This window comes from Anopheles funestus, chromosome 2RL (genome assembly GCF_943734845.2).
Source record: "Anopheles funestus chromosome 2RL, idAnoFuneDA-416_04, whole genome shotgun sequence".
Taxonomy (NCBI): Eukaryota; Metazoa; Arthropoda; class Insecta; order Diptera; family Culicidae; genus Anopheles; species Anopheles funestus.
In genome coordinates, this window is record NC_064598.1 from 83,791,043 (window position 1) to 83,814,668 (window position 23,626).

At 38.0% G+C, this 23,626-nt stretch overlaps 2 long non-coding RNA genes across 2 annotated transcripts; both read right to left on the reverse strand.

Moving 5' to 3' along the window:
- Positions 1-6: 6 nt before the first annotated feature.
- Positions 7-22,657, reverse strand: LOC125764577 (uncharacterized). The gene is made up of 3 exons (XR_007418471.1): positions 22,541-22,657; positions 21,171-21,407; positions 7-989 (listed from the first exon to the last, which is right to left on the reverse strand). It is a non-coding gene; the product is annotated as an uncharacterized LOC125764577 (long non-coding RNA).
- LOC125764576 (uncharacterized) lies at positions 12,520-17,190 on the reverse strand. The gene is made up of 5 exons (XR_007418470.1): positions 17,137-17,190; positions 16,444-16,946; positions 13,393-13,895; positions 13,149-13,202; positions 12,520-12,936 (listed from the first exon to the last, which is right to left on the reverse strand). It is a non-coding gene; the product is annotated as an uncharacterized LOC125764576 (long non-coding RNA).
- Positions 22,658-23,626: the final 969 nt, after the last annotated feature.

Below are 23,626 nucleotides of genomic sequence, written 5' to 3' on the forward strand. Positions count from 1 at the left end.
GGGTGCTTTTGAAATGGTATCTAAATATAGAATGAATTAAACTGCACTCGGTTGTGAATATTTCTGATGAAGCTTTTACTGACGATTGCGCTTCCGCTTGGGCTCTATCTACATGCAGACGAAGCGATCTATTTCTTTATCCTTTTAATTGAAAATATACGTGTCCTATTGGAACCAATGCCAGAATCAGCAACCGAACCGAATGGAAGATAAGAAAAAGCACAATGACTGCAATGTTGCGTCCACTTTATTCTACCCGCAGAATTATTTCCCAGAGTATTTCCAAATATGCAGTTGAGGGGAATGAAGCAAAATTTGGCAGTCGTCGGTATTATCGGTTTCGAATGTTGCGTTGCCTTGATGACTGGATGACTAGAAGTTGAGGGATGCAAATGATTCTTCGAGTTCTCGATCTCTGTGGGATTGCTGCTGCTGTTTTAACTTTCTTTCCCACGTCCAAGAAAAGTCTGTACTTGCTCGGCGCTACTGATGTTCCGTGAGAATGCAGTTTTGTGCTAAAATTGTCTTTAAGACATCAGTATGTACTTCCTTTTCTGCGGGAGTAACTTGGTTTTGAATTCGTAATTCCTTCTTCCTTTTCTTGGTTTGTTAGGAAAGTTGGTTGATTTTCCACTGCACGACGACTTCAACAGTTTGTATCGCAAGTTCTGACTATCTGGTGGTTCTTAACGGAATAAATTTGGCACTAGATCCTTGTATGGCCTGAAGATGTTGACGTTGAGAAAGCGAAGCGCGTTTGCCAGTTTCGTGTTGTTTGTTTAGCGTGCAATTGCATGAACGATGTATCCAGTGTGTATAAATCCAAAAAATATTTCTCAACTGCTTGCTGTTTATACGGTAACGTTCGGCTGAGAAATTATTCTGTTGCAGTTCCGTTCAAGTTCCGTAGTATACAAAGATCGGGAAGATTTCGTTTCTTGCTGTTAGATACCGAAGACAACAAACTCGTTTCTCCTAATGCATACGTCCTAAAATGGAATAAGAAAAGAAAAAAAACTGAGTATTAATAATTACATCTAAATGTGGTTAAATGTGCAGCTAGCTAGACAAATACATATGTCAGTACAACAACGTTCATTGATCAGTTGATGAGTAATCACTTTACATCGATCATTAAAGCTGTTAAGCATCGACAAACGAGCAACGTAATAATTATCATTTATCGACCCACAACCAGACACAACAGGTGTCGTACATCGGGAGTGTAAGAACACACTGCATGCGAGCCGCTGTGCCGCTGATACCGAGCAGCAGTAGTAGGACATGTACACATGTTATGTCATTGTTGGTGTCACACACCGATAGCAAATTGTCCATTGAGTTATATCTTTCTGAATATAACCTCGCTACGCAGAAACCGATTTTTAACAAAAAATGACAATGTTTTTACACTAAATTGGACATGTGAAAGTTAGACAAACTGTCAATAAAAATCGTCTAACATGTAAAATGCCTCAATGCCGTCATTGTGGCCAACCAAATCTAAAACCCCAAACCAGCCTGTCACGAATTGGGGTCGAGGAAGCAGAAAGTGAACCCATCGGACGTTTTCGCTTCTCGGACGCTGTGTCCGACTTGCGTGACTCCCGTGCTCGAGTGGTGTCACGATCCATAAACGTAACCACCATTTTCCACTACTATGCCAGTGCCATCGATAATCGAAACTGGAAGGAAACACGACTTGCACGGCACAGTGATTCCTATTCGTAGAAAGTGACGGGCGCGAACAACGTGCAACAAACATATGCGGCCAGTGTCATAAAAAAGTGGACTCTACTGACTGCATTCCGTGGCGGCAGGTGTGAACCAATGTGGTGGTAAATGAATGTGTTCGGTTTGTATAACACATGGCACATTCCGTGACAGGAAAATATACAGCGCTTAAGTACACTACCACCGTAAGTGTCATTTATTTTCCCATAAAATGGAAGATTTTATAGCAGCGGCAAACAATTATCGGACGTTACCGATGCAAACGTGTAACGAAGGCTTTTGATCTTGTGCTGTGTTCGTAATATGTTTCACATTTCAGAATGGGTAAGACATTGTAGATTGAAAAATCCAATCGCGTGGATGCATCGAAGAGGACAATAGACGATGCACCGTTCAGAAACAAAAAAATCGGCCATGAATGTTTCGCTTGACGGCAAACCGAGTACTAAATGCAACGAACCATAAACTAATAGACTAACAAAAAGAAGAAAAAAATATATCACGCTTTCAGTTGGCTAGTTAAGAAATCATAATTACGCCACGATCACGATCACCAAAAACCGGTGCTAAACACACAAACGAACAACAACAAAAAAGCGTGGTCATTTGGAAAGGGGCACCGTTTTAGTTAGTGGAAATGGAAGAAAAATACATTTCGAGAGTCTACAAAAAAAAAATGGAGAAAGCCTAAAAAAAATTGTAACACTTTATTTTAAAGCAAATCACTTACAGTGGAACGTTAAGCCATAGTTCCGTTTATCGTGTAGCGAGCTGAAAAAAGTCTTCTAATTTTGTAATTAGAAAACCAAATTAATTTTAAACAAACAGTATGTTTAAAGAGTTATTTTTGCACCGCTAACATTGCTTGCCTTTCCCAATTTATAGCTCCAATTAATCAGCGCTTTCGCATAGAATGAATTCGGTATTACATGCAACTTTCGTGGGCAAAACCGAATGAAATATTCAAATCGGACGCTCGTACAAACTGATGACCGTTCGGTCTCTCCGTTTTGCCGGTTGGTTAGAATTTAATTATGAAAACCACAGCATCCACACTGGACCGCAATGTGCACCGAACGACAGTCGGAACATGGCAAAAAAGGATACGTTGTGGTCCAGGCAGGGGTACAATTTCACCCACAACTTCTCGATGCTTTCCACTCTGTGACAAAGAGCAATACACGGTTCTGTAGTACAAATACAGTTTGTAACATAGCTTTAGGAGCAATTGGTTTTTTTAGAATACAAGAGAATAGTAGAAAAGAATGATAAACGTGTTGCTTAAATGTAGGCGTTATAAAACGAAACATAAAAATGGAACCTTAAATTTGAAGTAAAAAATACTTAAGTTCAAAATTTTCGAAGATCAAATGTATCGAAACCTTAATAATCGAATTGTTCCATTCAATCACTTTTTAAAAATTTGATTTAAAAAATTAAAAAAGTGAAATACAATACGAGCAAAGAAGATACCTAGTTGATTCGACAACTGTCAAATTTAAACGAAATTGCACCGGAATTTAACAAGGGAAGAAATTCGAGATACGAATTTTTTTTGAGAATTTTTCGGTACACTATAACAGTGTATCTCGGGGACGTACTCAAAACAAACCTTACATATTCTCAAGAGATCTTTTAGATATTGTTTGACTTAGTAAAAAAATGTAACAATATGCGTAGGAATATGGTTAGTTATAGAAAAAAAAAACGAAATCTTCATCTTCCAATAGATTTTTTCATTTATTCTCCAAAAAAACGGCCTAATAGTTATGTCATGCACTGTAAAAATCCACCGAGAGACAGAGTAAGGAAAAATGGTAACACCGAAAGCGAAATAAAAGTATCGCTCGGGCACGAGTTTAAATCAACTTTTGCCTAACGTTTTTTTTTACTTCTTTCCTTGACTAACCATCGGGAAATGGTGATAGTGGTAGAAAGGTGTTGCCACCAGGCAGCCACACCGAAGGCGGGCAAGTTGTGGAACTAGTGTTTGCAAAAATAATTAAGTGATTTGCTTCATTTGCTATATCAATTTAATGAATGGCCGTGCTCAAACATAACTTAATGATGTCGCCGCCGCCGCCGCCGCCATACCCTTTTTTGGGGAGTACTAGAAAGCAACATCGTCTTCAGGCCAAATCTTTCGCCTCCTCCGCCGGGGCACTGTTAGGTCGGCTTGTTTAAAGTTTTCGGTCTAAAGCCGTACGCCCTTGGGGCACGAACTGGAGGTGGAAGTATCCAGTTTTGTATCAAACATGCGAATATGGTCGATTGTTAGTTTGTGGTGTTTGTTAGCATAGCGTTCGCAAATACCACATTGCACCTCTCACAGTGGGCCTGAGGCGGTTGGTTTTGTACTGAGAGGTACGAGGAGAAGAACCGACACAAGTTCTGCAAATCGAATCAAACGTAATTAATTTACCAAAGGCGTGTAAACATCATACGGGAACGCCAGTTTGTGGCGTTAGGAAAGCCAGAAATAAGGATCCATGTGATAATAATGCCTTGCAGGAGATATATTAAAATCTGCAAAAAACATCAAATACCTCTGTAGAAAATTTTAAAGATATAAAAAAGAGTAATATAAATATACAGCACAAAGCAACAAAGAACATGGTACAGACCATTCTTCAGTATCTACTGCGCTGAAGTCTATAAAAAGAACTGTAAAAGTATGCTTCCTTCTTTGCAGTATCCAATAAGATTGGTTAGAAAATGTATGTCGAGCTTGTTACGAATCGAAACATTCGCCTTCGATTGTCTCCGGGAACTTTTTACCCCTTCGGACAACCATAATGTAACACTTGTTATGGCTTTCCCCCTGGTCACTGCAGCGGAGTCGTTACTGAGCCCTAACAAGGACAAACCACATAGGACAACAGTACGTGGTGATATGGGGCTTGCACGAAAGGCAATAAGAACCAACACAAGAATCAACACTTTCCGGATCCAATTCTCTGGCCATGATGTCCAAAAGAACCGATTACGTCACAGCGTCTGGGAGGGGTATTGATGAAACCTCAACTACTACCAAAGTATGATCCATCCAAAGGATATAAGTGAGTTCCACCATCGAACATCGAAACGATAAAAGTCAACCTTCGTACCGTTCCTTTATCTGCCCATCCGCGGCATAAGGGCACTGAGTTAGCCGGTAAGGGTAAAATATCGAAGACGAAGAAAGGTCAAAAATACACATGACCTGTGCAAGCCTATTCTTGTTCGGGAATGCACCCGGTGTATCGTGGAAGAATGCATAAAAGGGGAAAATTGTGTGGCCATAACAGCCGCAAGCGCACCTATTTGCTTGTTAGCGCTTGTGGCAAGTTGGATGGTGTTGGATGAACTTTGAACCGTTTTTGACATTTTACCCTTTTTCTTAAAGGAAGTCCGATACAGAGAGAAAGAGAAAGATGTTTAAAAAGCCCTTTAAAAAAAAAAGGAAACCAAGAGAACCACACTCTAAAGAAACACATTAAATATTTAAGATAAAAAAGAGCCAACCGGGAAATGGTATGGTGGAAAAATCAACTCCAACCGAAGAAACTGGGTCACTGGAGGTGGGAGAGTGTGTATAGGAAATGGAAAGGGGGAAAAAAGGGATACCGAAACCCTTACATATATCCGGTTCGTTCGTGTGGTATCCGTTAAAGGTAAAAAGGAATATAAATTCTTCCCTTGGTTAGGCACGACTTTTCACCTTTTTGGGTACCGCGGATAATTTACCCTACCGGAGAGTGGAACGCAAGCCTTCTCGATAACTTTAAAGCAGATGCGATAAAACCGTTAAAGGGTGTTGTAGTACAAGAACTACTATCAGTATAACTTGCAGAAAAGCTTTTCAACGAACGAAGGAAAAAATAGAATCCTTTCTACTGTTGTTCTAATTAAAATTAAAACTTTCCCTAATTGGTTTACTTTTGTGGCGGAAATCTCGGTAGCCTCCATCGTTAGAAGGTAAATTAATTCTACCGCTAACCGGACCATTCGCTTAAAAGCAACCCTTATCGTACATCAACAACAAGATCCAAAAAGAAAAACAACTGCGAAGTATATCTAGTTGCATCCACCACTAGTACAACTCCGGGACCACGACCGTGTCTTATGTGTTGGTATGCCGAGATTAAATGAATTCATTAAACTAACGCAAACTGTACCCACCGGCTCGGTAGTAACTGTGTGAGGTGAGAGAATTGCTATTTGCACTGAAGGTAGTACTACTATCAGATGGAAATGGAAGCGGAAATTCTAGACCTTAAGTAAACTAGGCCACAAATCTAGGTCCCTCGGTAATATATGAGTTTAAACAAGGTGTGGAATTCGGAGAGGTAATGTTGAATGTAGGATTGATAAATCAAGATATTGAGTACAGAAGTAGAGTTCAAAGGTGCCTCCAAAATTGGTCTAATATAACGTATAACAATTGTCCGAGTACCATCGGAGAACTGATATTTCGTATAAGTCGTTTATCTATTATATTTATCAGACATGTCCAAGAACTTAACACCATTGTCAATGTAGGTAAGTTTTGCACTTTTATTTCCTAATATCTTTTATGGGAAAATCGTACAGACTCGAAATTTTTAGAATGCCTAGAAAAATATGTTTTTCACCATTTCGTACAGAAAGAAAAGCTTTAAATCATTTTAAACATTTAGGCTATACATTAATCCATACAGCATTAATTGGAAAAAATTGGAGAATGTATTCATATCTTATTAATACTATATAAAATTATTACACTTTTCATGAACTGTTCATTCTTGTTTAGAACATTTAAAATTGTTTATCTTCATCTTCTTGGCTTAACGACCTAGTAGGTCACGCCGTAATGACCTAGTAGGTCATGGTTGGATAGTCAGCCTCACAATGGAGGAACGAACCTGATGAGAGTTAAACCCGGTCCTGTCGTATGAAGATAATGCGATAACGCTTTGTACGACTAAAATAAAGGACCAATTGAAAAAATATTTGCTTTAGAATCCGAAAAAATGGAAACTCCCATACAAAATGTATGGCCTACCCGGGTAGGCATTCGTAGAACAATGTGTATTTTTTTGGTCGTAGACACTACGGTTAACCATGTCATGTTCAAGATATGTCCAAAAACTTTAACCTAAGAATTTTAGATGATAAGAATATAAATAACGCGCAATTGTATTGAATACTTTAAGCAATTCCATATCGGAGCTGAACCATATAAAAATACATCTCGAAGTACATGAGCTCGTGACGAAATGATAACCAACCGTACCTCTTCATTATCAGCATGTAGATAATTTTGGACAAAAAAAAAACAAACACATTCCCACAGAAGGAAGTAATGTAACGCGTAGGGGGTGTTGGGTTTCCTTCCTTATCTCAAGATCTGTTGTTAGCGCCCAGATATACATACACCGTACACGACTACCGTTAATGCCGTTGATTTTATAGATACACATATTGCTACCCATCGCAAATCGGATAAGAAATAACAGCAGCGACAAAAAAAGTTCGCGTACAAGACCAAAGTGATGCAGACAAACTGGTTATCTTGTGGAGTGCCCTGAGAGACAGAGAGATACGTCTGTCTGCGGTATTGGTCTGGCGGAATGAAAAGTTGGTCACTGACGGCTACAAGATATTGTTATTACATCATCATTACATGTCCCCTGTGAGTGTAGCGCAACCTGTCAATCTGATGATGGTGTCGCGTCTTGCCTGGTAAGAGCAGTTAAGAGATGTGTCAACATTTTAATAGGTAAGGTTAACGATGCACTTGAATCTAGCAAAGATGGAACACGATAGATGGGCACGGTTTGTACGGGACGTTCATATTGTTGAAGTAATAATCATTGATTTGATAATATATAGACGTTGTATACATTATGCGACAATGTCTAAATAGATTAGATAACTCGATAAGATACGCAGCATGTCTTCAACGTGTTTCTTCAAGACAATCTATGTTAACAAGTTACGCTAAAAGTATTTATTGACCCTTCGTGAACCTTAACCCTCCCATTCGAATTGAAGTCAATAGGGTGTCCAAACTTTGTGTGATTCATACAAAGTGAACATAAAGCACCACGACTCAACAAGTCTATCTATAACGAAAGAATTTCAGCCCCAAAATGGATTATAATCCAGACAATCAACCACACAAAACGAACAATCATTACCATACGTGATAAACTGGCCGAACGGAAAAAAGCCTCCCTTTTTTCAATCAATCAAACCAACAACAAGAACAGTAAATCTGTTGATATAAAATGGTACCCATGGTGCTTTTCCTGGAAGGAAAACTCAATTCGATTCATTGACCTGGGGGAGACATGCCAAAAGTGAACATCTTCACTCTTCATATGTTATAGGAAAAAGAGATTTTATTCAAAAAAAAGTATCAAAATCATCAAAGATCTTCAAAAATATTGACATATTACGAACATACAACAGAATCTTGGAATTACGACCTTTTTGTAGTACGAATTCTTTTTGGTTTCCGTTTGACGCGCGTGTGAGCATTCGATTTGACGAAACTCCTTCAATTCTATCTCAAAATTTCCATGACTTGTTCTGAATTCTTCAATAAAGCAATTCCAATATTAGCCGAGAATACTTGGACAGAATTTTAGACTGAAGACGAACGATGACAATGATCATCCCGGCGAAGTGCTGGTATCAAAATGATGATGAAGAACGGTTCCCCGTACCAAGTTGCTTTCCGCTTGGATGAACGGATTTCTGTGTGCGATCTCCAGTTTGAGTTCCAATATTTCGATAACAAGTTATTCAATTTCTAAATATTCTATTTAATAATCTGATCGGATCGACACATATATCGATCGATATCGTGAGTTAAAAAAACCTTCCAAATCCTTCAATAAATAATCAGATTAAGAGATCTTCCACAACCTGGACAGAATGGTATCACTTTGGCATTAAACGTGCCAAAAAGCAAACGATCGCCTGTTTTATTGATTGAAGGGAACCATCCTGCTGATATGGATAACCAATTCAGCGCTGTATTTTAGCGTTGGTTTATTAGTCGGCAACGAAATCGTAATGTCACCCGTTGGCATTGTGCCAAACAGAGGATAAAATCAAAACCAAAATGGTGTACAGTGCAATGGTAGAGTGCTTTAAGATTGAAGTTGATGACGGTGTTTCGGTTTGCTACCAAAAGCTTTAATCTAAATAATCTAATAAGGAGGAGAGGAAGCTACCTACAAATCATGAGCCATGAGCCATTAGCGATGGCCATAATGAGATGCGATGTAGAAAGAGCATCACCTGTCAGACAGACATCCGTTGATCGATAGCAGCAGCATAATAAAGAAACGCTGTTCCAGCATCATCGTGTGTTTGGAGGAAGTGGACGATGATTGAAATATTGGCCCCAAAAAAACAATCCACGCGGGCTTTTGCTGGCGGTTGTTGGGAGTGGTTCGCGAAATGTTCATTTATCGTGTTTATTGCCGTACCGTAGCGTTATGTCACCGTACGAAGGTACGGCTCTTTGCTTTGTCTAATGTCCCGGCTATTATACGGTGATATCATTAGGTGGTACATTGTTTAGTTCAATTATCGAATATATTCCTACTACACATAGCATTTGCAACCATGCTCGTGTGTCTTACCCATTTGAAACTTTAAAGCATGCTATTTCGCTTATTCCGACCGTACCAAAGCGCTTTAGGTACGTATGCTAAATAGCGAAAAACCCAAGGCCATTTATCTGGCGCCGAAAGTATCCTCATTCGCATCCTCAGTCCCCAGACACCGTAACGAAACAAATGAGGGGGACACACAGCAACTTTCCAGCATTTGTGTGTGTGTGTGTGTGTGTGTGTGTTTGGGTTGCGGATTTTGTTTCGATTTTTCCCAGCCGCGACCGTCGTCGTCGACAGCGTCGAAGGTAATTGGATGTCACGACCGTTGAACGACGCGCATTTCCGTACCACACCGCGTGTATTCTACCGTGTAGGTGGATTTCAAAAAAACACAAAATCAAAGCTACCTTAAAACATCCAAACATGGAACTCCGTGACCTATAGAATGCCAGGTCACTATGCTCCCACCCCGTCGCCTTGCTGTCACATCAAAAATAGTCGATTTGATCGCAAACCGTGAAACATTGTACGCCGGCGACTAATATATTCCAGGTGCTACAGGTTGCGTATAAAATAGAAACGTAAAGAGAAGTAATACAATCCCGTCAATGCTTGTGAAGCCCATCCGAGACTACTGGAAGAAGCGTGTCCTAACCGTGTGTTTTTTTGTATTTTTAACGCATATACATAATAAGCAAAAATCGGTACCAGGCTGGTAGGAAAAGTACGCGACGCGACTCCATCTGTCCAACCTGTCGGGGAAAATGGTAATGATTTTCCGACACGTGATCCTCGTGTACTGCTGTTGTTGTTGTTGCTGGTGCCCATGTCGTTAGGTGGCAGATTCTCAAGCGGACGTAATATGACTCGTTTATTTACTAAAGTGACATGACACTGCCATGTGCATACGAAACATCTCTTTGTGCCTTCGTCTGAAGGATCAATTTTTTCTCCTGGACGGGAAATTGAAATTTGCTTTCAGCTTTATAACATACTATTTTCCCATTCGTTAGACAAAATGTGTTTGGGTTCCTGAGTATCATTAAATGTAATCTTTTATATTTATTCTGCTTTAAATGATCAGAGTTTTAAAGTTTAAAGGATTCTGGAGTTCAATGGAATTAGAATTTATCATGATCCTGAAACTATTGCAAGTTGAAAATGGTTCTCCTCAAATGTGTAACTTGAGAAAGCTATAAACAGGATTGATTTTAATTTGTAAAATTTCAGCAAATGGGAAGAAGTCCAGATCTACCGCAACACATTCTAGTTCAACTTAAAAATGAAGAACTTTGTGTCCAACTTTGTAATTTCAACGTAAACACCCTTTGTTAGTTACATACCCCCAACGTAGGGGATTTAATTCTAATTCGTTTGTAAATAATTAATAATTTAATGTGCACCACGATTATCTTTAAGCATTCAAGAGGCACATTCTATTTCCAGGTTCAAAGTAGTTCAAATGTGCAAAGTGAGTAATAGTGAGATAGTGAGTTGAAACGTTGTATTGAACGAGTTTCATTCACTCACCACGAGGAGTTTTAGTGACTCTTTTTTCACTTACTCACTCATGAGTGTAAGCATGTAGCCGTGGTGAATCGAGTCGCAAAAAGAGTAAATACGTGAGTTGAAACGAAAATGTGCGAGTGAGTTGAAACAAAAACGAGTTGAAACGAATCGTTTAAAACACATGAGTTGAAACGGAATAGATGCGTACAATACCCAAACTAGCCAAATGAATATATTGCTCGCTCTGTAGAAAAAATTCTATAAATTTGAAAATTTCCTAAGGCTCATTTTTGCACCAAATTTTGCCTATAACTCGGTCGGTATCCAACGGATCGCCAATCTTTAACCTGTGGTCGATAGATGGCACCAATGGCTACATTTTCTTCTTGGACGGCAATGACCTCAGATGTCTGTGCCAGAAGTTATTCGAGGAACCAAGTTCCATACCCTTCTTGAGAAAATGTAAAATTGTCCTCATTTTTGCACTCTATAACTCTGTCGGTATCCAACGGATCGCCAATCTTTAACCTGTGGTCGATAGATGGCACCAATGGCTACATTTTCTTCTTGGACGGTCATGCCCTCAGATGTCTGTGCCAGAATTTATACGAGGAACCAAGTTCCATACCCTGTTTGAGAAAATGTAAAATTTTACTCATTTCTGCATCAAGTTTTGCCTATAACTCTGTCGGTATCCAACGGATCACCAATCTTTAACCTGTGGTCGATAGATGGCACCAATGGCTACATTTTCTTTTTGGACGGCAATGACCTCAGATGTCTATGCCAGAAGTTATTCGAGGAACCAAGTTCCATACCCTGTTTGAGAAAATGAAAATTTTCTTCATTTTTATAAATGTGATACAATTTAATGGGAATTTGTTGCAATAAGTTTCTTTTCGCTCAAATAATGCTTTAAATTAAAAAAAGAATAAAAAATCAGAAAAAAATTTTAAAAAAATTTTCAACCCGAAAATTTCATAAGGGGTACCCCTTGCCATTTTTTTGAGAAATTTTGCAAAAAAATTAAATTGATTTATTTTAATGCCAATTGGTTCAAATAAGATTCTTTTCACTCAAATAATGCTTTAAATTGAAAAAGATTGAAAAATTGTAATAAAATAACAAAAAAATCTATATTGCCTATCTCCTAGGCTCATTTTTGCACCAAGTTTTGCCTATAACTCGGTCGGTATCCAACGGATCGCCAATCTTTAACCTGTGGTCGATAGATGGCACCAATGGCTACATTTTCTTCTTGGACGGCCATGCCCTCAGATGTCTGTGCCAGAATTTATACGAGGAACCAAGTTCCATACCCTGTTTGAGAAAATGTAAAATTTTACTCATTTCTGCATCAAGTTTTGCCTATAACTCTGTCGGTATCCAACGGATCACCAATCTTTAACCTGTGGTCGATAGATGGCACCAATGGCTACATTTTCTTCTTGGAAGGCAATGACCTCAGATGTCTGTGCCAGAAGTTATTCGAGGAACCAAGTTCCATACCCTGTTTGAGAAAATGTAAAATTTTCCTCAGTTTTATAAATGTGATACAATTTAATGGGAATTTGTTGCAATAAGTTTCTTTTCGCTCAAATAATGCTTTAAATTAAAAAAAGAATAAAAAATCAGAAAAAATTTTTAAAAAAATTTTCAACCCGAAAATTTCATAAGGGGTTCCCCTTGCCATTTTTTGAGAAATTTTGCAAAAAAAATTAAATTGATTTATTTTAATGCCAATTGGTTCAAATAAGATTCTTTTCACTCAAATAATGCTTTAAATTGAAAAAGATTGAAAAATTGTAATAAAATAATAAAAAAATCTATATTGCCTATCTCCTAGGCTCATTTTTGCACCAAGTTTTGCCTATAACTCGGTCGGTATCCAACGGATCGCCAATCTTTAACCTGTGGTCGATAGATGGCACCAATGGCTACATTTTCTTCTTGGACGGCCATGCCCTCAGATGTCTGTGCCAGAATTTATACGAGGAACCAAGTTCCATACCCTGTTTGAGAAAATGTAAAATTTTACACATTTCTGCATCAAGTTTTGCCTATAACTCTGTCGGTATCCAACGGATCACCAATCTTTAACCTGTGGTCGATAGATGGCACCAATGGCTACATTTTCTTCTTGGAAGGCAATGACCTCAGATGTCTGTGCCAGAAGTTATTCGAGGAACCAAGTTCCATACCCTGTTTGAGAAAATGAAAATTTTCCTCTATATTGCCTATCTCCTAGGCTCATTTTTGCACCAAGTTTTGCCTATAACTCGGTCGGTATCCAACGGATCGCCAATCTTTAACCTGTGGTCGATAGATGGCACCAATGGCTACATTTTCTTCTTGGACGGCCATGCCCTCAGATGTCTGTGCCAGAATTTATACGAGGAACCAAGTTCCATACCCTGTTTGAGAAAATGTAAAATTTTACTCATTTCTGCATCAAGTTTTGCCTATGACTCTGTCGGTATCCAACGGATCACCAATCTTTAACCTGTGGTCGATAGATGGCACCAATGGCTACATTTTCTTCTTGGAAGGCAATGACCTCAGATGTCTGTGCCAGAAGTTATTCGAGGAACCAAGTTCCATACCCTGTTTGAGAAAATGTAAAATTTTCCTCAGTTTTATAAATGTGATACAATTTAATGGGAATTTGTTGCAATAAGTTTCTTTTCGCTCAAATAATGCTTTAAATTAAAAAAAGAATAAAAAATCAGAAAAAATTTTTAAAAAAATTTTCAACCCGAAAATTTCATAAGGGGTTCCCCTTGCCATTTTTTTGAGAAATTTTGCAAAAAAAAATAAATTGATTTATTTTAATGCCAATTGGTTCAAATAAGATTCTTTTCACTCAAATAATGCTTTAAATTGAAAAAGATTGAAAAATTGTAATAAAATAATAAAAAAATCTATATTGCCTATCTCCTAGGCTCATTTTTGCACCAAGTTTTGCCTATAACTCGGTCGGTATCCAACGGATCGCCAATCTTTAACCTGTGATCGATAGATGGCACCAATGGCTACATTTTCTTCTTGGACGGCCATGCCCTCAGATGTCTGTGCCAGAATTTATACGAGGAACCAAGTTCCATACCCTGTTTGAGAAAATGTAAAATTTTACTCATTTCTGCATCAAGTTTTGCCTATAACTCTGTCGGTATCCAACGGATCACCAATCTTTAACCTGTGGTCGATAGATGGCACCAATGGCTACATTTTCTTCTTGGACGGTCATGCCCTCAGATGTCTGTGCCAGAAGTTATTCGAGGAACCAAGTTCCATACCCTGTTTGAGAAAATTTAAAATTTTAGTCATTTCTGCATCAAGTTTTGCCTATAACTCTGTCGGTATCCAACGGATCACCAATCTTTAACCTGTGGTCGATAGATGGCACCAATGGCTACATTTTCTTCTTGGACGGCAATGACCTCAGATGTCTGTGCCAGAAGTTATTCGAGGAACCAAGTTCCATACCCTTCTTGAGAAAATGAAAATTTTCCTTACCCCTTGCCATTTTTTTGAGAAATTTAGCAAAAAAATTAAATTGATTTATTTTAATGCCAATTGGTTCAAATAAGATTCTTTTCACTCAAATAATGCTTTAAATTGAAAAAGATTGAAAAATTGTAATAAAATAACAAAAAAATCTATATTGCCTATCTCCTAGGCTCATTTTTGCACCAAGTTTTGCCTATAACTCGGTCGGTATCCAACGGATCGCCAATCTTTAACATGTGGTCGATAGATGGCACCAATGGCTACATTTTCTTCTTGGACGGCCATGGCCTCAGATGTCTGTGCCACAATTTATACGAGGAACCAAGTTCCATACCCTGTTTGAGAAAATGTAAAATTTTACTCATTTCTGCATCAAGTTTTGCCTATAACTCTGTCGGTATCCAACGGATCACCAATCTTTAACCTGTGGTCGATAGATGGCACCAATGGCTACATTTTCTTCTTGGACGGCAATGACCTCAGATGTCTGTGCCAGAAGTTATTCGAGGAACCAAGTTCCATACCCTGTTTGAGAAAATGTAAAATTTTACTCATTTCTGCATCAAGTTTTGCCTATAACTCTGTCGGTATCCAACGGATCACCAATCTTTAACCTGTGGTCGATAGATGGCACCAATGGCTACATTTTCTTCTTGGACGGCAATGACCTCAGATGTCTGTGCCAGAAGTTATTCGAGGAACCAAGTTCCATACCCTTCTTGAGAAAATGAAAATTTTCCTTACCCCTTGCCATTTTTTTGAGAAATTTAGCAAAAAAATTAAATTGATTTATTTTAATGCCAATTGGTTCAAATAAGATTCTTTTCACTCAAATAATGCTTTAAATTGAAAAAGATTGAAAAAATTGTAATAAAATAACAAAAAAATCTATATTGCCTATCTCCTAGGCTCATTTTTGCACCAAGTTTTGCCTATAACTCGGTCGGTATCCAACGGATCACCAATCTTTAACCTGTAGTCGATAGATGGCACCAATGGCTACATTTTCTTCTTGGACGGTCATGCCCTCAGATGTCTGTGCCAGAATTTATACGAGGAACCAAGTTCCATACCCTGTTTGAGAAAATGTAAAATTTTACTCATTTCTGCATCAAGTTTTGCCTATAACTCTGTCGGTATCCAACGGATCACCAATCTTTAACCTGTGGTCGATAGATGGCACCAATGGCTACATTTTCTTCTTGGACGGTCATGCCCTCAGATGTCTGTGCCAGAAGTTATTCGAGGAACCAAGTTCCATACCCTGTTTGAGAAAATGTAAAATTTTACTCATTTCTGCATCAAGTTTTGCCTATAACTCTGTCGGTATCCAACGGATCACCAATCTTTAACCTGTGGTCGATAGATGGCACCAATGGCTACATTTTCTTCTTGGACGGCAATGACCTCAGATGTCTGTGCCAGAAGTTATTCGAGGAACCAAGTTCCATACCCTTCTTGAGAAAATGAAAATTTTCCTCATTTTTATAAATGTGATACAATTTAATGGGAATTTGTTGCAATAAGTTTCTTTTCGCTCAAATAATACTTTAAATTAAAAAAAGAATAAAAAATCAGAAAAAAATTTTTAAAAAATTTTCAACCCGAAAATTTCATAAGGGGTACCCCTTGCCATTTTTTTGAGAAATTTTGCAAAAAAATTAAATTGATTTATTTCAATGCCAATTGGTTCAAATAAGATTCTTTTCACTCAAATAATGCTTTAAATTGAAAAAGATTGAAAAATTGTAATAAAATAACAAAAAAATCTATATTGCCTATCTCCTAGGCTCATTTTTGCACCAAGTTTTGCCTATAACTCGGTCGGTATCCAACGGATCGCCAATCTTTAACCTGTGGTCGATAGATGGCACCAATGGCTACATTTTCTTCTTGGACGGCCATGGCCTCAGATGTCTGTGCCAGAATTTATACGAGGAACCAAGTTCCATACCCTGTTTGAGAAAATGTAAAATTTTACTCATTTCTGCATCAAGTTTTGCCTATAACTCTGTCGGTATCCAACGGATCACCAATCTTTAACCTGTGGTCGATAGATGGCACCAATGGCTACATTTTCTTCTTGGACGGCAATGACCTCAGATGTCTGTGCCAGAAGTTATTCGAGGAACCAAGTTCCATACCCTGTTTGAGAAAATGAAAATTTTCCTCATTTTTATAAATGTGATACAATTTAATGGGAATTTGTTGCAATAAGTTTCTTTTCGCTCAAATAATGCTTTAAATTAAAAAAAGAATAAAAAATCAGAAAAAAATTAAAAAAAAATTTTCAACCCGAAAATTTCATAAGGGGTACCCCTTGCCATTTTTTTGAGAAATTTTGCAAAAAAAATTAAATTGATTTATTTTAATGCCAATTGGTTCAAATAAGATTCTTTTCACTCAAATAATGCTTTAAATTGAAAAAGATTGAAAAAATTGTAATAAAATAACAAAAAAATCTATATTGCCTATCTCCTAGGCTCATTTTTGCACCAAGTTTTGCCTATAACTCGGTCGGTATCCAACGGATCGCCAATCTTTAACCTGTGGTCGATAGATGGCACCAATGGCTACATTTTCTTCTTGGACGGTCATGCCCTCAGATGTCTGTGCCAGAATTTATACGAGGAACCAAGTTCCATACCCTGTTTGAGAAAATGTAAAATTTTACTCATTTCTGCATCAAGTTTTGCCTATAACTCTGTCGGTATCCAACGGATCACCAATCTTTAACCTGTGGTCGATAGATGGCACCAATGGCTACATTTTCTTCTTGGACGGCAATGACCTCAGATGTCTGTGCCAGAAGTTATTCGAGGAACCAAGTTCCATACCCTGTTTGAGAAAATGAAAATTTTCCTCATTTTTATAAATGTGATACATTTTTATGGGAATTTGTTACAATAAGTTTCTTTTCACTCAAATAATGCTTTAAATTAAAAAAAGAATAAAAAATCAGAAAAAAATTTAAAAAAAAATTTCAACTCGAAAATTTCATAAGGGGTACCCCTTGCCATTTTTTTGAGAAATTTTGCAAAAAAATTTAAATCGATTTATTTTAATGTCAATTGGTTCAAATAAGTTTCTTTTCACTCAAATAATACTTTCAATAAAAAAAGAACAAAAAATAGTGAAAAAATAAATAAATTCTAAAAATTTGAAAATTTCCTAAGGCTGTAGTAGCCTTACCTTTTTTTTGGGAAATTTATAAAAAAATTATAAATTGATGTCTCACGTATGTACTCTTTTTGCAACTCGACACACCATGCTTACAGTCATGAGTGAGTAAAATGACTGAACCTTAACTTATACGTTTATGCCGGGTTTTTTTTATGATTCCGAAATGAGTCGTTAAATGAGCTGACCCCTAATAACGACTCATTCACTCTGAGTTGACTCACTAAAAAGAGTTTTTATTCTCATCTCTAGTTCAAACTGGTCGAGGTAACGGAAATTAAATATTCAAAACAAAAAAAAATCCATCGGCTAATGTTGTGCTTATACCTCGATATATGACGTCAATATCGTTACACCTTAAAAAAAATGAGACACTTGAAGAGAAGTGAAAGGCTAAAGAAAGCTTCAAACATAGACGATGTCTATCGCGATGATGACAATGATCACCTCGTCGAAGTGCTGGGATGGAAATGATAATGATGACGAGGGGTGGGACGGTAATTTAATGTACTATTTATTGTAAAAAAGAATTCACCCGAGTAGAAATTGCCATAATCAGTGCTAGCGAAAGCTTTCTCTTGCTTACGGCACGCAAAAAAAGCGTAGGATTAAATTCAATCAGACCGTCGCCATCAATTCTGGAGGAGTGGTGTATGACTAAAGTGCTTAGAATCGACAGACGGAAGATGATGTTATTTATTTGCAACGATGGTTTCTTCGGGCAGGAGAATCATAATAACGAGTTAAGTTAATGTACAAGTCGTGGATATTAAGAGATTGCAGAACAGTATCCATCTTTCCTTATATTTGACCTACAAAACGACATGCGTCGTCGCATTCGGGAAATAAGATTCATTAGAAAAACTTTCCAGAAGCTGTTACTAACATTAGATGAAATTAGGTTCAAAAATTAAATTTTGAAACATCCTTTCCAAAATCTTGTTCCACATTTGGTGGCCTCATTTGGACAGGGAAGTGAATTTTGTGAATGGTTGTTACATGCATTTTCCGTAACGTCTGCTCGAGGGCGGTGCATCTCCTCATCGAAACGGAACCTAATTTAATCACTACCGTGAGTGTTCGGGTGCATTCTCGCGAAGCACAACATTTGCTTCACGCTCCAACGGTGGCCAGCATGATAAGACGCATCAGTAGCATAAAAGTAGGACACAGCGCAGCACACGAAACTGACACCGATCAGTAGCAGATGGGAAGAGGATCGTTCCCTAAGTTACATCATTACATTCAGTTGCATACAGTCGAATTTTTGTTTTTTCTCTCAATAAAGAACAAAAACAGTAATATGAATCATTGCTCAACATTTGTACATAAGTTACAATGGTACAACATGCCATTAGAGAAGATCCTCCCTGTTCTGTGTTGTCTCCAGCATTTGTAAACGAGCTTAGCGCCGCGACTTCGTTATCAATTCAAATTGCAACGCAAATGCAAATACGCTAAATCTACAAGTCACCCGAGAACCATCCAAAAGCGTGTCCGCGAACCCTTTACACTAGCCGCTAAAATCCAGATCCAAAGATGGCGATGGTTGGTAACTGGGGTGGGCTAAAAACGGATCGAAGCTCCCCAAGTCGCGGGGCGGCATTCTTGTTTTGAAGTTTTCCGGTAACTGGCGGTAGTACGGACGGTTATGACATCATAAAAATTAACAGAATTCTGTGGCGCCGTTGGGGGTGTGAAATATGTTTGAGCATTAGAGCTGCTAATAGATAAGAAATGAAGCGAGAATAAAAAGCATGAAACAAATACTTTTTTCGGTATGTTAGTTAATAAAATAGATAATGGAAAAAGTGGTAACTAAAACTAGTAAGAAATCACTTTGCACCTTCTTGTGTGATGGAAGTTCCATGATTGAAGCGAAAGCGATGGCAAACTTTAATAAGTTTTCTATTCATAACTAACAATATATTCAACTTTCTTCTATTGAAACAGTCACTAAACACCCATCATTCAGCTTTTGTACTCCCCTTCGGTTGTTCAATCGAAAGGAGAAAGCAGACAACAAAAATAATACAACTTAAAGCAAAAACGATTATGTTTCATCCAATGCTTTTGTGACGACGGAAATAGTGCGATCGCAGCAGCGTGCGTGTCGTATGATCGCCTTTGGTGGCGGTATCATAATTTAGTGACAGCGAGTTCGATGCGAAATGCGATGGGAAGAAGTCACTCCAAAAACATCTGTGCTGTGAAATCTGTAAAGCCATTCATGCTTACGGTGACGAACAGAGTTCCCGGATGTGGAAGAGTCGGATCGGAGATGGTGACCGGATGCATAAGGTGAGCAAAAACATTATGCCATATCTGTTTGGGTGAGCGTGTTGATGGCCAAAATGGCAAAGGTCTTGGGTAAATTAAACGATCGGTAAAAAATGATTCAAACGGGTTGTCTGTAAAATTCATTCATTTCATTTCCAACACCTAACGAAAAATTCATCTTTAAGATATTTAAACTCTTGAACTTCTGTATCTTAGAAGAACGTCAATTATCCGGGGGCGGATTAACCGTGCGCCGAAAATTTACTGCTGTTCAACCGTGGTGAACATTTGTACTGATGTCAGGTTGGTTAAAATTATTGAAATCGTCACCAAAGGTATATTTGAAATGATTTTATTTTGCGTTCTAAATTTTAATCGTTATATGCTTGATCCAGAATCATTTTTGACATCAAAAGAACTACGATAGTATGGTATATAGATACTATATACGCTTTATTTAGATATATAAATGACCATGATATTTAAGGGGCTATTATCCGTCCGGTCCGGTTGCGAGCAACCCGGATAATCGACGTTTTACGGTATTTTATATCCATGCAAAAAAAAAAAAAATATCGATAAGTGGTGTAATTTATTCACCATTTTTCATTTCAAATTATTACTCAAATAATAATTATAATTAGTATTCCAATTATTAGTTGCAAATTATTAACAAAAATTAAAATAAATGTATTGGAACGAACTAAAAGGCGTTATAGATTAAGTTTTTACACATTTGCTTCAACTTCGCCCTTTAAATATTAACATTCGTGTGTATCTCAAGCACTTGCTTTACGAGATGAAGGTATAACAAAGAACATCATTGAATTTAGTTTAAGAATAATTAACTCCATTAGCTCATGTTGACGCCAGTAAGTTGTGCTGTGTACTAAAAGGGACAAACAATGGTATAAAAGACAAATAAATGCAAACTTTGTAGCAGAGAGGGTAGCAATGTCTTACCTAAGATATGTGTTAAAGTAGGTAATTCTATTCATTACAATGTATGTAGCTGTTTAAATGCAAACTTCTATTCCCTTCTTTGTAACACAATAGTCACGCTTGTTACGGACACAAACCAATTTATTGTGGAGTAAAAAATAGTCCAAAGAAGACAAAATAATTTCACTTTCAATAAGGCAAGTTACGGTAGAAAACTGTTCAAACAACGGCTTCTTATCTACCTTGAATCATTGGTGCGTGCGTGACACACAGCCCGTTATCGATAAGTAACGTGGTAACATTCCTAACGCAAAAGATTACTAATATAGATTGCTGTTGGAGCGAAATATAAATGAGTCACAACTATAGTTGTTTGCATTTCGTAGTAATTATAAAATAAAAATGGAAAAGAAATATATTTACCCGACTTTATGCTGCAACAAATAGGTGATAGGGCCGTTATTCCTGGATATACAATGAAAAACTGCACTCAGCGTGGTTTGCTGATCATTGCTTTTGTTGCACTTACGATCAATCGTTACTATACACTGTAAAACTTATATTACAATTCAGTACACTTGCGAACACAGACAAACATTCTCTCACATACACGCCGTATACGGTACGAACTATTTTTCGTTTTTTTTTTAATATTTTATGCTGCAAAGAAACACAAATAACGTTGAAGATCATTCCACTACGATCACAAGGAAATAAATGCATAAAATTCACTTTTATGTATACTTCTTGATTGTAGGAAAGCAACACAATTTCTTATCAAAGGACACATGTTGGTGAAGAAATATTTTCTATCCTATTTTAGTAAGTTTAAATTAAAGCAAATTAATGATCATTTAGCTTGGACGGTATTCCCTTCTCTGCTAATAAAAAGAAGTATATTGAATTATTTTATCCGATTCGGCGTTGGGATAAATATCCAGCTTTCTTCAAGTTGAATAGCACCAGACTTGTTCGTTCGCGTAACACAGAGTCTTTGGTAGGCTCCAATAATAGCGCGACTTGGGCGAGATGCGTTCTATTTCCGCCACTGTACGCATACACACACTTTGTATTCTCACACCCAGAGCGTGTCTCGCACAAACTCCAGCACCGAAACGAGACGAAGAAATTGCGGAGGAGGGCTTTCCAACTAAGCTGAATCGTATCTCATCTTGCACTGTCGGTCAGAAAGGAAGGATGCTTCGGAACTGCATACACCCCACCTTCGCTGCCATCGTCATCATCGACATTGGTAGGTGTTTCATCAATGGAACCGGTTGCATAGTAGGCTGTGGTGTAGATAATCGTACCGGTGCTGTTGAAAATGAAGTTTCACGCTACCGCCGCGGTACCAGAAAGGACATGTCACACAATCTTTATCCTTTGCCTTTGTCACTTTCACTCCATCTCATCCGTTTTCCCAACCCACTTGGCTTTTCCCTTATGCTGTGCATTAGTCGCTGTCCTAGCGAACAAAGGGAATGCAATCGTTACAGGTGGATAGAGCCACAGTTGGACACACACGGGCAAAACAACACAACAACAACAACAAAAAATCACATCGATATTCGGGAAAGAGTACGGAGACACAGAACCTGCAGCTAGAAGAAGATTCGCAGAACGCACGACACAAACGCACAATGCCACACACGCGAATCCGGAACGCAGGCAGACGTAGTCTGGGTGTTGCGCGAATGATGTACAGGCGCGTACAGAAAGCGCTAAAATTTCACCACAATCGTGTGTGCTGTGCAGTCCCACGGAAACGGATGTGCTCGGATGCATTTGCTTACGTTTGACGCCCGTTCACTGCCACAAAACGCACCGTTTTCACACCATTCGGGTCGCGTTTTTTTTCACTTACGGAGCCGTTTTTTCCTCACACACAAACATCCCGTTGTTGTTCCAAAAGTCAAGACATTTCTGATGCTGAGCGCCCAAGTAACAGTTATGCTGTTGCTGTTGAAGTTACGAATAACAATGGTATGTGACTGTCAACATTGTGAAATTGTTGAAAAATGGTGATTACTATTGATTGGATTAAAAACATGCACATTTGCGTAAATTTCAGCCATTTCAATTGGTAAACTATTTTTTAAAGAGCCCTGTGGTTTCCAAATATGTGATATCGAATTATCCGGTTAGGGCAGAATAATAATGTGCATGGATAATCGATGATTCGCTATAGAGCAAACAATTTTAAATTTTACTATTTAATAAGTAGAGAGAGAGAGAGAGAGAGAGAGAGAGAGAGGGAGAGAGAGAGAAAGTGCAAGATTGTTTATATTTTTGTGTGACTAAAAGTTGTTACGTGGGAAAATAACGCATTCAATATGGTAGTTGACAGTAGGGCGTTACGAATGCGTTACACCGAAATTACTAAAAGAAAAATGTATTTTTATTATTTTAAGGGATTGTCGACATGTTTTAGATATGTTCATTTTTTTTAAACTTAAATTATTCCAAATTTATGGATAATAATATGATTTATTAGTTTTGCAGTATGATTTCTGGTCGCTGAACTGCGTCTCATGATTTGCCACCTGGGGCCGAACGATTTTCACAACTGTCAACGTGTTGTACCAAGCCATTGATGTTTATATTTCTTTGCTGGCCAAGAAGTGCGATCAAATTACAATCTTCAGTCAAAGTTTTCGCATTAAATGTTAATTATTCGTTTTTTTTCGTGTGTTTAGTGATTCGTTTGTGTGACAGAAAAGTTTGCTAATCGTTTTATGTTTAAGTAAAATCCCGCGCCCGGATTGTATTGCCGCTGTCGCCGTCGCCGCCGTCACCGTCGTCTGAGTGAAGCGGCGGGCGTACGTGATTTTTGTTGTGCTCCGAAAATTGCCGACTGCTGGATACTCCCGCAAGTGTTC